The sequence below is a fragment of the Gadus chalcogrammus genome, chromosome 14 (assembly GCF_026213295.1).
Source record: "Gadus chalcogrammus isolate NIFS_2021 chromosome 14, NIFS_Gcha_1.0, whole genome shotgun sequence".
Taxonomy (NCBI): Eukaryota; Metazoa; Chordata; class Actinopteri; order Gadiformes; family Gadidae; genus Gadus; species Gadus chalcogrammus.
Window position 1 is genome coordinate 16,154,368 of NC_079425.1, and position 14,655 is coordinate 16,169,022.

The 14,655-nt window shown below is 42.9% G+C and overlaps 1 long non-coding RNA gene across 11 annotated transcripts; it reads right to left on the minus strand.

The window, feature by feature from the left end:
- Positions 1-4,105: 4,105 nt before the first annotated feature.
- Positions 4,106-13,452, minus strand: LOC130404031 (uncharacterized). Of its 11 annotated transcripts, none has more exons than XR_008904155.1 (15): positions 13,431-13,452; positions 13,295-13,349; positions 8,743-11,321; positions 8,069-8,137; positions 7,747-7,834; positions 7,320-7,409; positions 7,087-7,166; positions 6,912-6,990; positions 6,722-6,838; positions 6,419-6,506; positions 5,510-6,207; positions 5,275-5,355; positions 5,100-5,178; positions 4,822-4,932; positions 4,106-4,632 (listed from the first exon to the last, which is right to left on the minus strand). It is a non-coding gene; the product is annotated as an uncharacterized LOC130404031 (long non-coding RNA). The 11 variants fall into 11 exon arrangements; XR_008904154.1 differs by having other exon boundaries at positions 8,227-11,321; XR_008904153.1 differs by having other exon boundaries at positions 5,510-5,645; positions 6,033-6,207; positions 8,069-11,321.
- Positions 13,453-14,655: the final 1,203 nt, after the last annotated feature.

Sequence of the window (14,655 nt, forward strand, 5' to 3'; positions counted from 1 at the left end):
TATAGAAATTAACGGATAACATCAGATAAAGTACATCGTATCTTATTCATTCATCATTCACTCCGGAAATTAAGGTTCATCATTAAATGTGTTTTAATCTTTGGTGTGTTTCCAAGTATGTGTGTTTTGTTTGCTGAGAGCACAACTTAATCAAATGAACTGCTTTAGAAATGAATGTGTGTGTGTGTGTGTGTGTGTGTGTGTGTGTGTGTGTGTGTGTGTGTGTGTGTGTGTGTGTGTGTGTGTGTGTGTGTGTGTGTGTGTGTGTGTGTGTGTGTGTGTGTCCTACAGCCCCACTCCAGTGCATAGAAAAAAGAAAAAGATCTCTGGCGGATGCTCGCTGCCTTGGTGGTTCGTCTTCATCGCCTGGTTCCTTCTGCTCTCCATCAGCGGCATTTCAACCTTCTTCACCCTCCTCTATGGACTCAAATACGGCAAAGAGAAGTCCATCCAGTGGGTCATCTCCCTGGGCCTGTCACTCTTCCAGAGCATCTTTATCCTGCAGCCCTTGAAGGTAAGCCGGTGGCTTCTAGTGAAGTCAGTGGCAAGACAGAGGGGCCTCGGGTGACCTGTTGACCTCTACCACGCTCCTAGGCATTTCACTCTCACGAGAGAACGCATGGAGGCGGATGCCTCAAAAATATGTTTTTTCTCTTTGACCGGCAGCTGTTAACTGATGCATTCAGATTAAAGGGAGTAGGAGATCGGTTTACAATATAATATCCAATAAAAATAATCCACCCTTAAACTCACATGCCCCCTTTAACAGCGACTTCTACTAAATTTGCAATTGTTATGAAAATAATAGTTTTAAGGTATACACTCCATGCACACCATTTTGCAGAAACATTTCTGAATTGATGGCATGTACTGATGGGGCTATAGACAAAAAAGTTTGGTTGCTCTAAGAAGACTTTATAACATGAGAAATGACTCCTTTAGAGGTTGATTTGCATTGGAAATAATGCAAATTAACTTCTGAAAGGAAAACCAGGTTCCCTGTTTGAGCAAGTTCAAGCCAATACGTCCATGGTCTCCGACAACGAATAAAAACTAAAAACCTTCTTGCCCATTTATGGTATAATTGTTTTTTGTAGGGGAGTGGCTTTGTTGTCGTTCAGGCTCACTATCTTTGAACAAGGCATTCCTACAATCAGATTTGTGGATTGCAGCCAGAATGTTGATGATGAATGATTTACACTTCCTGGTAACAATGGGCAATTTGAGTCCAAGTCCATTGATCCTTGGATCAATCCAAGGATTGATCCAAGGATCAATACATATCACTGCTATGCAACCCACTACATTACATCACTATTTGCTTAAAATAAGTTGGCGTAGGGTTTGGTTCTCCTTTAAGGAGTCCACAAGACCTACCACCATAACGCCATGATATTGTTGGACAAGAACCGTGTGTGTGTGTGTGTGTGTGTGTGTGTGTGTGTGTGTGTGTGTGTGTGTGTGTGTGTGTGTGTGTGTGTGTGTGTGTGTGTGTGTGTAGGTGATCGGTGTGGCTGTGTTCTTCGCTCTGTTACTGAGGCCCGTCGCTGTTGAGGAGACGGAGGAGGTAGAGACAGTGATTTTCGGTAAGAACCAGATGTTTGTGACCTACGGCAGGGATGGGCAACTTTCATGATAAAGAGGGCCACATGACTGTGCACTTCAACTAATCGTATATGAGAGAAGCTACAAAATAATAAAAAATGTGTATATATATGGTGGCTGGTGATTACATTTGTGGGTGGGATAAGTCATGGACTAATCTGCGGCGATTTAAGTTGAAATCTTTCATGACTGATAGTTTCTAAGCAAACATACAGACATATGGATTTGCCTTTGAGCTATAGGAACAGATACTCTGCTTCTCATCTTGACTGAAATGTACATTTTATTAAAAAATAAAATGAAATGTACATTTATTAAAAAAAAATAATAATAATCATTTGTATAATGTTTTAAATTATCTGCGGTTCGCACTGAGCAAGGATGCGGCAGTTGCCCCTCCCTGACCTACGGTATCATCATGTGACCTGTGGGATCATTGTGTGACCAACGTAGCCGATGCTTCCGGTCTCCTTTGGCTTCTAAATAATGGATCACAATCAATTACATCAAAGATCCGTCCCCCATCTTTATAGATTCAACTTTTGCCTCAATCTTTTGTTTTATAAATATTGTTAAAAGTGTATTTGTTTGTTTAGGATTGTTTAGCTTCACTGACATTGTAATAGCATGATATTTTGTCTAAATTTTATATTCAAGCAAAACCATACTCAAGGGAATGTGCATCGTGCCTATGCAGCATCACAGCTGTGAAAATATCCACGATATTGCGCCACCTCAAGTTAATGTTACTGAGGTGCAATCAGGTAAGTTAGTGGCCCTCTAGATGATTGACAGAAACATCTCCCCTCCTTTCCACAGAGCAACAAGACAGGTGCAGGCGGTACACTGGTAGACAGGGGGACTGAAGACACACACACACACACACACACACACACACACACACACACACACACACACACATTCACACAGATGTTATTTAGGAAAATATGAATATCTAATGAGATGACTTGTGGATTAACTGTGGTTTTGGCTGCTAAATCTGAGGTTTAGAGAGTAGATGATTTAATATGATTGGAGGTAATGTGTTAGTAGATGAAAGGTCGTTTTGCGGCTGCTAATTCATTTAAAATATAGTTTTTTTTTATCTAAATAACATAAGAAAATTAGAGATGATTTGCTAAGCAATGTATGAGATTTTAACACCTACTCCTTACTGCATACAATTTGACGCGTTAGATATATGCTTTTAAGTATTGCAAGAAATTATGAGGAGCTCGGATTTAGACAAATTATAGCACATTTCTTCATTTCTTCCTTGCCAGAAAGTTAGTTTTTGTCTTTCAGTTTAAGTTAACATGTTTCAACCTAGTTTTTAATGATTTTAATGACACTGGCTATTCCTTAAACTTATTTTTTTGATCAGAAAACTATCAAGTATATGGTTGGCAACATGAGCTCTGCAATATGTTAATAAAGTCAACATAGGATATTTCTTATTCAATCAAATTTCTTGCTTTAGTCATTTTATGCATTAAATCTGTATTACCTGTGTGAATCTGAATAAAGTGGTCTAAACTCTATCTCAATATGCAAGTTAAAGGTGCATTGTGTAAGATTAAGTGGCATCTAGAGGTGACGTTGTAGATGTCACCAACTGAATAGGCCCTACCACCTCCCCTCACCCCGACCTTTCGAATGATATAGAAAAAGATGCGGCAATTTCCCCCAGCAGAACCGTCTCGGAAGCGTCACAGCAGTAAAACGTTTGCCGAAGACAATAGAAACCATCATAGTCAATGTCAGGGGTGTTTCTAGGTTTCATAAACATCCGGGGCTTAGCCCAGACGCAAAATGAAAATGGCAAATTTATTTGTAGACTTTATTTTGCATGCACATTTTTTCATAATGCTTCACCTAAATAAACAAAATACGCAGTTTATTATAGCTTAAAATAGCTACCTGACTGCTTTGCTGCTTATCCCCAAACATCTAAAGTTCCATTCAAGTTATTTCAGAGTAAAATGAATACAAGTGATACAGACCTTACATACACACACACGCACGGATCTGACTGAGGATAGGATAGGTTAATTCACTTGAGGTGGTAAAAAGATAATGTTTTTAAACTGTTTATTCTCTTGCCAGCAGGACTATCTAGACTAGGCTACTTATAAATAATTCTAAATATTACTTTTATTTATTTTACCAAAAAATTATATTCGGGGCTAATTAAACACAAGGGTCTTTTTTCATGTCTGGGTTTAGGTTCTGGGTTCAGGTTCTGCGTTCAGGGCCTAATTGACCAGATTAACACTCGTCCTGCCGTAGCAGAGAATGGCCTACGGGGCAGTATGTACATTGTTAAATACATGAATAGGCTTGAATTTAGTAGTAATATGGATGTTTTATATTTCTACAAAATAGATTATGTGAACATTGCTGAATAACAATTATCACGTATATTAAATGTATTGCAGGAGTTTAGCTTCACATTAACCAAGTTAAAGGACAATTAAATGAACAGCACCAAAAATGCAGAAGTCAATGTGGGATTTTAATATATAAACAAAAACAATTGACAGAGTTACATACATATTTTTGTAAAGGAAAGCAGAGGAAAACATTTTCCCAGATGAATCTTTTCAAAATGTCACCATTCAGAAAGCAAGTGAAGAGGTTTGTGTAAAAGCAGTCCTCCCTGACCAGCTCTGTCCCTGACTCTAAACCCTGACTCTCAACCCTAACGCTGAACCCTCTGAGGGCAGGAAGACACTCCTTCAGTGTAAAGATTCAAGAAGACACTCCTTCAGAGTAAAGGTTCGAACCACGGAGAAGGAAGAAGGGGAAGGAGTAGAGAGTAGTGAGGTTAGTGACAGATGTGAGGGAAAGGCGTGTGGAAGCACACGGCTACATGTGGGGTCAAGACGATCACTCCCACTGGAGGTCATTGATCCATCAGCCTCAGACCGCTGAGCTCAGAAGGTCTTCTGGAGGACGAGGTTCAGATGAACTGAGGAGACGGGACCAGCAGGATTCCGGATCAGGTGGGGTTCAGCTCAGCTGTGTCTGCCCGGACCAAACAAGGACATGGATTAGGTTAAATATTCAAAAGATGCAACATCATCTAATCCAAAGAGACGCCATTAAGTAGCAGGCAGGCTTTAGGGCGCCTTGCTTGAAGCCGGCACCATTGGTCTGAGAGTTGAACCCCCAACTCCCTACCTAGTCCACTATGTCCAGATAATGCAAACTTACGAGGAATCGTTGATGGTAGAGTCCTGGTCGTCCTCAGGATTTGCCTTCCAGATGTACGGCTTCTTCGTCAGTCCTCCAGATTCCTGGTCTGGTTACAAATGTAATTCGTCTCTAATGTAAGGTTAGAAACACAGGAGTAGTTGGGCTCTAATGGCGCGTAACAAAGTAGCAGCTGAAGTTTGTTTGGTAACCAACCACAGTAGTATGCCTTAACTTCTACTGGAAAAATGAATCCTACGTTACAACAAGTCCATTCTGTGTACTTTATACAAACTTACAATCCTTGTTGGTAGAGTGATGGTCATCCTCCAGATTCACGGCTCCCCTATCAGCTCGCCTCCACTCCAGAAACACGTTCTAATAAGAAAACACAACGGTAGTTTGTTAATGTATGCCAAAGTAACAGCTGTATTTTGCCCTTTAAGTCAACTATGTAAGTAAATACAAACTTACGAGGAATCCTTGTTGGTCGATTCCTAGTTGTCCTCCAGCGTCTCAGCTCCTCCATCAGCTCTCCTCAGACAGAGTCCTGGTCTGGAACAAACAGCGGAAGTCTTGCTGCAACATGTGGTAAAACAGATGTAGTTGTCTGGTATATATGGTACAAACACCGGTGGTTTGTGGTAGCAGTATTCTACGAGAAGTGGCAGGGAGTGTGATGGTCACTTCAGAGTCAGGCTCCATTTACCCCACGACAGACATCCTCCACCAAGCAGGGCCTTCAGCATGGCTCCTCCACCAGGCAGGACCTCCATCAGCTCCTCCACCCGGCGGGGCATTCAGCACGGCTCCTCCATCAGCTCCTTCAGCCATGGATTCCTGGTCTGGTTACAAACACAGAAGTTTAATACATATTTTTGCAAAGGAAAGCAGAGGAAAACATTTTCCCAAATGAATCTTTTCAAAATGTCACCACCATTCAGAAAGCAAGTGAAGAGGTTTGTGTAAAACCAGCCCTCCCTGACCAGCTCTGTCCCTGACTCTAAACCCTGACTCTCAACCCTAACGCTGAACCCTCTGAGGGCAGGAAGACGCTCCTTCAGTGTAAAGGATCAAGGAGACACTCCTTCAGAGTAACGGTTTGAACAACGGAGAAGGAAGAAGAAGGTGAAGGAGTAGAGAGTAGTGAAGTAGTGAGGTTAGTGACAGACTTGAGGGAAAGGCGTGTGGAAGCACACGGGTATATGTGGGGTCAAGAAGATCACTCCCACTGGTGGTCATTGATCCATCAGCCTCAGACCGCTGAGCTCAGCAGGTCTTCTGGAGGAAGAGGCTCAGATGAACTGAGTAGACAGGACCAGCAGGATGTCCGGATCAGGTGGGGTTCAGCTCAGGTGTGTCTGCCCCCGCCAAGACAGGATCAGGTGAGATTCAGCTCAGGTGTGTCTGCCCGGACCAAACAAGGACATGGATTAGGATCAATATTCAAAAGATGCAACATTATCTGAACCAAAGAGACGTCATTAAGGAGCAGGCAGGATTTAGGGCGCCTTGCTCAAGGACGCATCACTGTATTCTGAGGACTTGAACCCGGCACCATTGGTTTGAGAGTTGAACCCCCAACCCAGTCCACTATATCCAGATAATGCAAACTTACGAGGAATCCTTGATGGTAGAGTCCTGGTCGTCCTCAGGATTTGCCTTCCAGATGTACGGCTTTTCCGTCAGTCCTCCAGATTCCTGGTCTGGTTACAAACGTAAAAAACAGTCGTATTTTGTCTAATGTGAGGTAACAAACACAGTAGTAATTTGTCTCTAATGTAAGGTCACAAACAGAGAGTTGGGCTCTAATGGTACGTAACAAAGTAGCAGCTGTAGTTTGTCTGGTAACCAACCACAGTAGTACGCCTTAACTACTGGAAAAACCAATCCTGCGTTACAACAAGTCCACTCTGTTTACTTTACGAGGATCCTTGTTGGTGGAGTGATGTCGTCCTCCAGAGTCTTGGCTCCTCCATCAGCTCTCCTCAGCCAGAGTCCTGGTCTGGAACAAACAGCGCAAGTCTGGCCCCAACGTCTGGTAACAAACATGTAGTTTGTCTTATTTTTAAGCCCTTTATTTCCACTTTGTTAGGTTAATACAAACTTACAATCCTTGTTGGTAAAGTGATGGTCATCCTCCAGATTCATGGCTCCCCTACCAGCTCGCCTCCGCTCCAGAAACACATTCTAGTAAGAAAACACAGCAGTAGTTTGTTAACGCATGCCAAAGTAACAGCTGTATTTTACCCTTTAAGTCAACCATGTAAGTAAATACAAACTTACGAGGAATCCTTGTTGGTCGATTCCTAGTTGTCCTCCAGCATCTCAGCTCCTCCATCAGCTCTCCTCAGACTGGTCCTGGTCTGGAACAAACAGCGGAAGTCTTGCTGCAACATGTGGTAAAACAGATGTAGTTGTCTGGTATACATGGTACAAACGCTGGTGGATTGTGGTAGCAGTATTCTACGAGAAGTGGCAGTGAGTGTGATGTCACTTCAGAGTCAGGCTCCATCTACCCCACGACAGACATCCTCCGTCAGCTCCTCCACCAGGCAGGGCCTTCAGCATGGCTCCTCCATCAGCTCCTTCAGCCATGGATTCCTGGTCTGGTTACAAACACAGTTGGTCTCAGCAGTAAATCACCTGGTGACGCAATGCACCCAACCACCTGCATCTGAGGTTCACTTGTAAAATGGAAGACGAATTAAAAACATATTTAAACACTTAAATTAGACAACGTCTGCAGATTGTCGCGTTCAGCAATTCATCCACTAAGGTCATAGCAGCACTAGTAACAATAATGGCTCATATGACTCCTACATAAACCCGGTATGAATTAACTCAAATCACAGCTTGGCACAGATGTAAAGTCATAAGATGATCAAAACCAGATCTAAACTACTGAGGGCTTTAGTGTTTCAGATGAGCTTGGTGATGTTTAACCTCTGATCCGGTGTTGCAGGCCCCTGGTCTCCAGTCCATCCTGGCACCACAAGCCTCCGGCCCCCAGCCTCTCAGCCTCGCCTTTCAGCTACAGCAGCAGGTTTATATCAGCATTTGCCCAACAATAAACTTAATTGACTCATCCAAAACCTAGTTAAAACAATTAATTTAACTATTATTTTATAACTCAAGGCTGGAAAAGACTTGAGACCAGACATGACCATTTCATTATGGGAATGAAGACAGAGCAATCCACAAGTTTAAAGAAGTGGTTCAGGCCATGCATTCAAACTGACCACTACTCAAACACAAGAGCACTGACCTGTTCTGGAGGACTTGTGACAGGAGGTCTGGCTCTGGGAGGTCTGGCTCTGGTTGAGGAGGTGGACACCTTGGGACAAACTACATGTTACCTTTTTAACCTTGTACAGTTCTAGAGCCAAAGAACACTAAGCAGTATTGATATTCAATCAAATTTACCCATTCATATTCAGGTGCTGGATTCCGTTGAAGAAATGTCAAATTGTCTTCCACCGTGAAATGATTTTCAGCCTTCACTGATGTCAGAAATGGGCCCGCAAGTAGAACGCCGTTTTGTACGCAGCGAGAGTCCCGTCAACGTGGATAAAAGTACGGCGCAACCATCGAAAATTATCAACATATTGTACGATGTACGCGTCAGTATGTATTTAATGTCAAACTTAAGTTGTTTAAGATAAGGGCCAACAATTCCCAATGAAAACAACTGAAAAATAGTTTCCGTTGGCAACGGCTCAAGGTTACGCAAATACAATCCAGAACGTTCAGACAGATTCCTGTCCAACCAACTGGTGGCTTCTAATGGGTGTCAAGACTACAACGTTCTATGCTAACCATTGGGACTAAATCAAGTGACCGCACTCAGAACCTTCCACGGCGGGAAGCACAAACCGTCCGACTGGAATCCGAACATTCCGGCCGGAACCAACCAAAGAAAAAACAGAACCAGCGCCTCACCTTGAGCTGAACGGAGGAAGATCCTGAAGTCCAGCGATGGTCTACATTAAAACACAGCCAACAGACTTACCTTGAGGAGATCTGTTTGTTGCTGTTGGTAATTTCTACTATTCAGTATACTTTTACATTATTATGCACCCAGTGTGTACAAGTTATATCAATCAAAACCGTACGAAGAACCAAACTACCATGTACATCCCACAACAACAAATCCTTGCCTAAAAACAATGGAATCATTCAATACAAAACCATGTCTACATTTTACAATTATCTAGATTATTCATGGTACAAACCATACAGAGCAAATCTAAACGTTGAGCTCACAGAGAGCCGACCATAGCCCTGCAACGTCACCCTGACCTACTCATCACCAACAGCAAATCATGCCAGCCAGCCAACACATGTACAGGTCCAGCGAGAAGTGGGAGGACTGCCCATAATAAAATAAAGCCCAATTCCTGATCTATCCAACCATCTTCATGGTTTAAAGATTTACAGACTTGACATGCCATTGTGTTCTAGTCACCTTTGTCTGCTCCCTCGTTACTTATAAAACTCTACATCTCCATCGCTAGAGTGTTGCATCCTACTCATTAGGGTGTGGTCTGAGTGAGCAGAGATGCATGCTGGGATACAGTGCTGTCTGAAGTCTTCAGTTCTATAGATAAGCCCCTCAGGAGAAACCAAGTGTTTGAGAAACTGTCGTGACATCAGTTACATGCCCTGGAATATCCTTCAAGATGGCGCCAGGACTCTGAGGAGAAAGGCCAAGAGGAAGATGTGAGGGTTCTTCCTCTCAGCCAGTGGAACACAACAACGGTCTTCATCAGAGTACCATGGAACACTTTGAAACAGTCTCCTCCTTACATCTTGAAACCCCAGTGAAGGTTTCATTACCTCCTCAGCTGAAGAGCACAACTTCAGCTCGAAGAGCGCACTAGTTGGAGTTCCCAGATCGGTTCTGATTTAAGGGAACCAATCGTTCAGCTAGTCCTGTCCGAAACAAATACAGTTCAGCCTGAGAAGACGTGCAACTGAGAGCAAGACAAGATCCACGGGGCTCCATCAATCCAGCCAGGTAGGAAGAGCCGTCTCATTACAGGTCTGAAGGTCATCTTGAATATCCATCGAGGTCCCTTTCCAACTTCACTCTCCTTGTGGAATGCCTTTAGGTGTCCATCCTCCATTGATCCTGATTTGTGTGGTCCTAGTTTGAAGTCACTGATCTGAACACGCCGCTTGCATCCTTTTACACTTGATTTGGACACTCTCCTTCCTGCCCAGTGTGTTGGATATCTCTCCGGACCGTTGCTCCGTGCTCTTCATGTCTACTGGAGGCCTCAAGTAAACGTGTGGCCGTCCATCAGGTATGATTTATTTGACCATTCCAATATCCCAAGCCAATCACACAGACCCCCGTATGACCATTATCACTGTCAAAGCAAGCCGGACACACGCACAGAACCCCATGCCAGGTGTGAGTGACACACACAAAAATCATCCACCTCATGTCAAACCAACACAGCCATAAAAGGCAAAACAAATCATGCAGGGTAAAAACCTCATCCCAAAGAACATTCCATCTTCCACCCCCAGCTCTCTTGCCAGGACACCCAGAACAGAACAACCAATGTCTCCAGAGACGTAAATTATGTACAACATTCTTCAATGGCGTCCCACATTGGTGATGGATTATGCTTGGCGTCCAAAATGTGTCCCAGGTTGATTCAACGTCTCTGAAGGCATGTCTTTGTAGTCCAGTGGATTCCTGAATGAGGGGCCTTCACAGCAAGCGGTGCAGCTTTAGTCAGCCTGAGGACAGGAAGGAGGTAATCTGTTCATAAGACCACCAAGTGGAGGGGGGTGGCTCTTGAGGAGCAGGATCCATCTTGGAATGGCCCCAAATAAGACCTTCTTGGAAATGAAAATGTTCCTGAGGAGTCACTATGCCTGGAGGGGACGGTTGAATGTGTTCCATGGTTCTCTGCGTCAGACTGAAGTTGGGTTTTAGTAGTTGAGATGAGGAGCCCCCTCATCTCCCCCTGGTGTTTCTCCTTCTGAATCCCTGTCTCCATCTTAAAGAACATTCTAGTCCATGTAACTGATGTCACGACCGTTTCTCAAACACACGGTTTCCCCTGCGGGGGTGTGTCTACAGACCTGTAGACTTCAGACAACTCTGTATCCCAGTATGCACCTCTGCTCACTCAGACCACACCCTCATAAATAAAGCAACACTCATGTGATGAAGATGCAGAGCTCAGGAGAGTAGCTGGAAAGAAGACTGAAGATATCAGAACCCAACCCATTACTCCAGCTTACAACAATAACTTGGTGCCTGTGACCATTATAAAAAAAACATTAAAACCAACATAAACCAAACACCTAAGTAACCCATGAACCAATGAAACATCCTTCATACACAGATCAACCTTCAGCTAACAGGTTAACTCACCAGGAAGCCAAAATACATCAATGTGCCCAAGAGTAATGAGAAACTAATGACTTACAGTTTGCAGTTCATCTTCATGGTCAAGTTGGGATACTCACAGAACTGCAGTTAAATATCCATGATAGACCTTTGAAGGAAGGAACAGATTACTCATTGTCCCCAAACTTGGGCACTGTCCCACAGTTCAACATCTACCATCTCCATTAAATCAGATAAATTAATGACAATACAAATTCAGGGCTTTTGGGATCATCCACCTTTTAAATAATGATTAAGTTGAACTAATCCAGCTTTTTAATATAAATTATACTAATTATTTGACTGTCATTAGTTAATAGTGATTAACCTCTTACTTTGACAAGTTTGAATGTATAGTCTCTAAAATGTTACTTTCAGGTAGAGTCATTATTTAAATTTCAAATGAGAGTTAAACCACTACAATCCCTGATTTCCTTAACACATTATCAGTGATCTATATTCAACATACAAGTCAACGCAGTTGTGCTTTGTCACACAATACTACTCGCTAGTGATGGCAGTGTGACACTGAAGCTTCGATACGTGCTTCAAACCCTGATCTACAACTCCCAAGAAGCACTGCTTCGAAGCTGGCTTCAGAGCAAAAAAGATCACGTCACATGTGACGTCCGAAGCAGCAACTGGTTCGTTGCCTGAATGAATCACTTGACTGGTCCGCGGCTCGGTGGAGGAGCTTTGAGCAAAAAAAAAGAAACCGACTCAATCCATAAACCGTTGAAAAACTAAGGCAGCCTACCCCAATACCAAATCTTTGAGTGTCTAACCCCATCCCACATAATCACCCCCTTTCAAAGTTACTCAAGCACACCCAACCATCTTGCCCGAAGCCAGGTCACCGCCTAATTATTTAATGAAAAAAAGAAAACAACACACAATCGGAGCAACAACAGTGTACGGGAGTTTCGAACAGTAATTATGTAATAAAACAAGTGCGTCAACAAGATTGGGGTAGGGGATAATAACACACCGACTCTGGTGCAAAAGACCGGGGTTCTAATCTCGGTACGAAGAATAGGGCATGGCAATTTTATTTATATAGCACAATTCAGGCACAAGGCCATTCAAAGTGTTTTACTGGGGCAAGATTGAAATACAATACATATTAGAAAAGCGAATGAAAACATTTAAAAGCGAATGAATAGAATAGGAATAAGTCAATAGCCTATGTTATAGGTTTTTATAAAATGCTGTTTCAATATCCTAGTCTACTAGCCTATTTGGACATAGGCTGGTCTATCCTTTTAAGAACAATTTAGACATCTGTATTTTGATAAGATGTATCTTATTCGTAAATGTATCATAATAAAACCACGTGACATATGACATCCGAACCAGCAACTGGTTCGTTGCCTGAATGAATCACTTGACTGGTCCGCGGCTCGGTGGAGAAGCTTTGAGCAAAAAAAAAAAAAAAGAAACCGACTCAATCCATAAGGCAGCCTACCTCAATACAAATCTTTGAGTGTCTAACCCCATCCCACATAATCACCCCCTAGAGTTACTAGAGCACACCCAACCAACCTTGCCCGACGCCAGCTGGTCACCGCCTAATTATTTAATGAAAAAAAAAAAACACAATCGATGCTACAATCGTTTACGGGAGTTGTGCATAGTAGGGTATTTATGCAATAGAACAACATAAAGTAGGCTATCGATTAGAGTAGACTAGGGGATAACACACTGACTGTGGAGTGGAGGATCTGGGTTCGTATCCCATTCCTGGGGGGAAAGTTTTTATATGCCGTTTCAATTATATCCAAGCCTACATCAGTTAGCCCATCTGGACAGAAGGCTAGGTATATCCCTTTAAGAACAATTTAGAAATCTGTATTTAGATCAATCTTTATTCGTGAAAAGATCATGCTATTAAGTATTTGGGTTTGTGTGTTTGTGCGTCAAATAGTTTTCAAAGCAGGGATGGGTTGAATCCACTGCAGCCTCGAACTTCGCCAGCAGAGGTCACCGTCACTGAAGCTTCGAGTAATGAACCCATTTTCGAAACATTGGCTCAACTGGTTCAATGCTTTACAAAAGATTAATTTGCCCATCACTACTACTCACATCAGGTTCATATGAGATGCTCCTCTTTACTTCAAAAAGTCTTTAACCTGTGAAACTGGAAGAGATGTCAAAAAAGTTACAACAGAGCTCAACAAAACATTATACGCACATTCTTGTTTCTGGGAACACAACATACCGCGTTTGGGAGAAGATACAATGCCAAACAGTGGAGGACTCCAACGTCCGGTTCCCTTTTAAGTAAAACGCACCAGATGCAGCCAATTAACTAATTAAGAAAACTACGTGTGTGTGTGTGTGTGTGTGTGTGTGTGTGTGTGTGTGTGTGTGTGTGTGTGTGTGTGTGTGTGTGTGTGTGTGTGTGTGTGTGTGTGTGTGTGTGTGTGTGTGTGTGTGTGTGTGTGTGTGTGTGTGTGTTACTACTGTTTGATGTCAAGTTGGTGAAAAGGAAGTCCCGTGTGATCTTGCGTCCCTGTGTGTGTAGTAGTGAGCAATCTTGTGAGTAATCTTGTAATTTATCAACACTTCCAGCAGTCATAGAACTAGCGATTAGCACTATGCACTAATAGCCCAGGGTGACCAGACGTCAGGTCACCAGATGGGACAGTCCGGATTTTAAGTTGCGTGTCCCGAGTTTTCCACCAACCATTATGAAATGTCCCTTGTTGTCTGCTATTACAAAGCCAACGTGGTCTTATCATAGCCCGATCATTAACTAAAAACCACATAGAAAGATTAAAGCCTCCAGCATATGATTTCAACAATATGTTAGGGCATACACAACAGGAATGGTGACGTAAAACCAGTGGAGGAGCGCTGGGCGGAGATGTTCGTGTATTTCAGATCCAGGGACAGTCCGTACAAAAAAATATATGCATAATTTGTCAGTTTGCCTTGTGTCTGCCTGGAACAAATGCTCCCGTTGAGCTGATCTTTCCCATAATGAACAATACTTGTAGGACCTACTGACGAGGAACTGCATAACCGTTCCCACCTTAAAGCTTGCTTGTTACGCGGGCCAATTTTGACGACACCTGTCCGCAAAAAGACAGGATCTAAACATTATGTAGAGGGTATTTTTATTTTTATTTGGCACGGATAGGCTATAGGTTAGGGAACAAGGACACTGACATTACACCATCCTGTCCTGCCAATAGACGCTGCCCTCTGGAGAACTGAAAAATGTGCAGAACACCTCCCTTAAGGCGGCTGCATGCTTCAGCGTTGGTGTTACGTTGTTGCGCAAAATTTACTCAAAGCAATTCATGCTCCCTTTTAGGTTGCGCGTGTTGCGCGTGTTGCCAAGCAATTTACCGCCAGAACAGTAGGTGGAGTAATATGTGGACGAAAGTTTTTCGTTGAAGACGACCTCGAGAATGACGTCTTTGTCTGTGGGAGTCGTT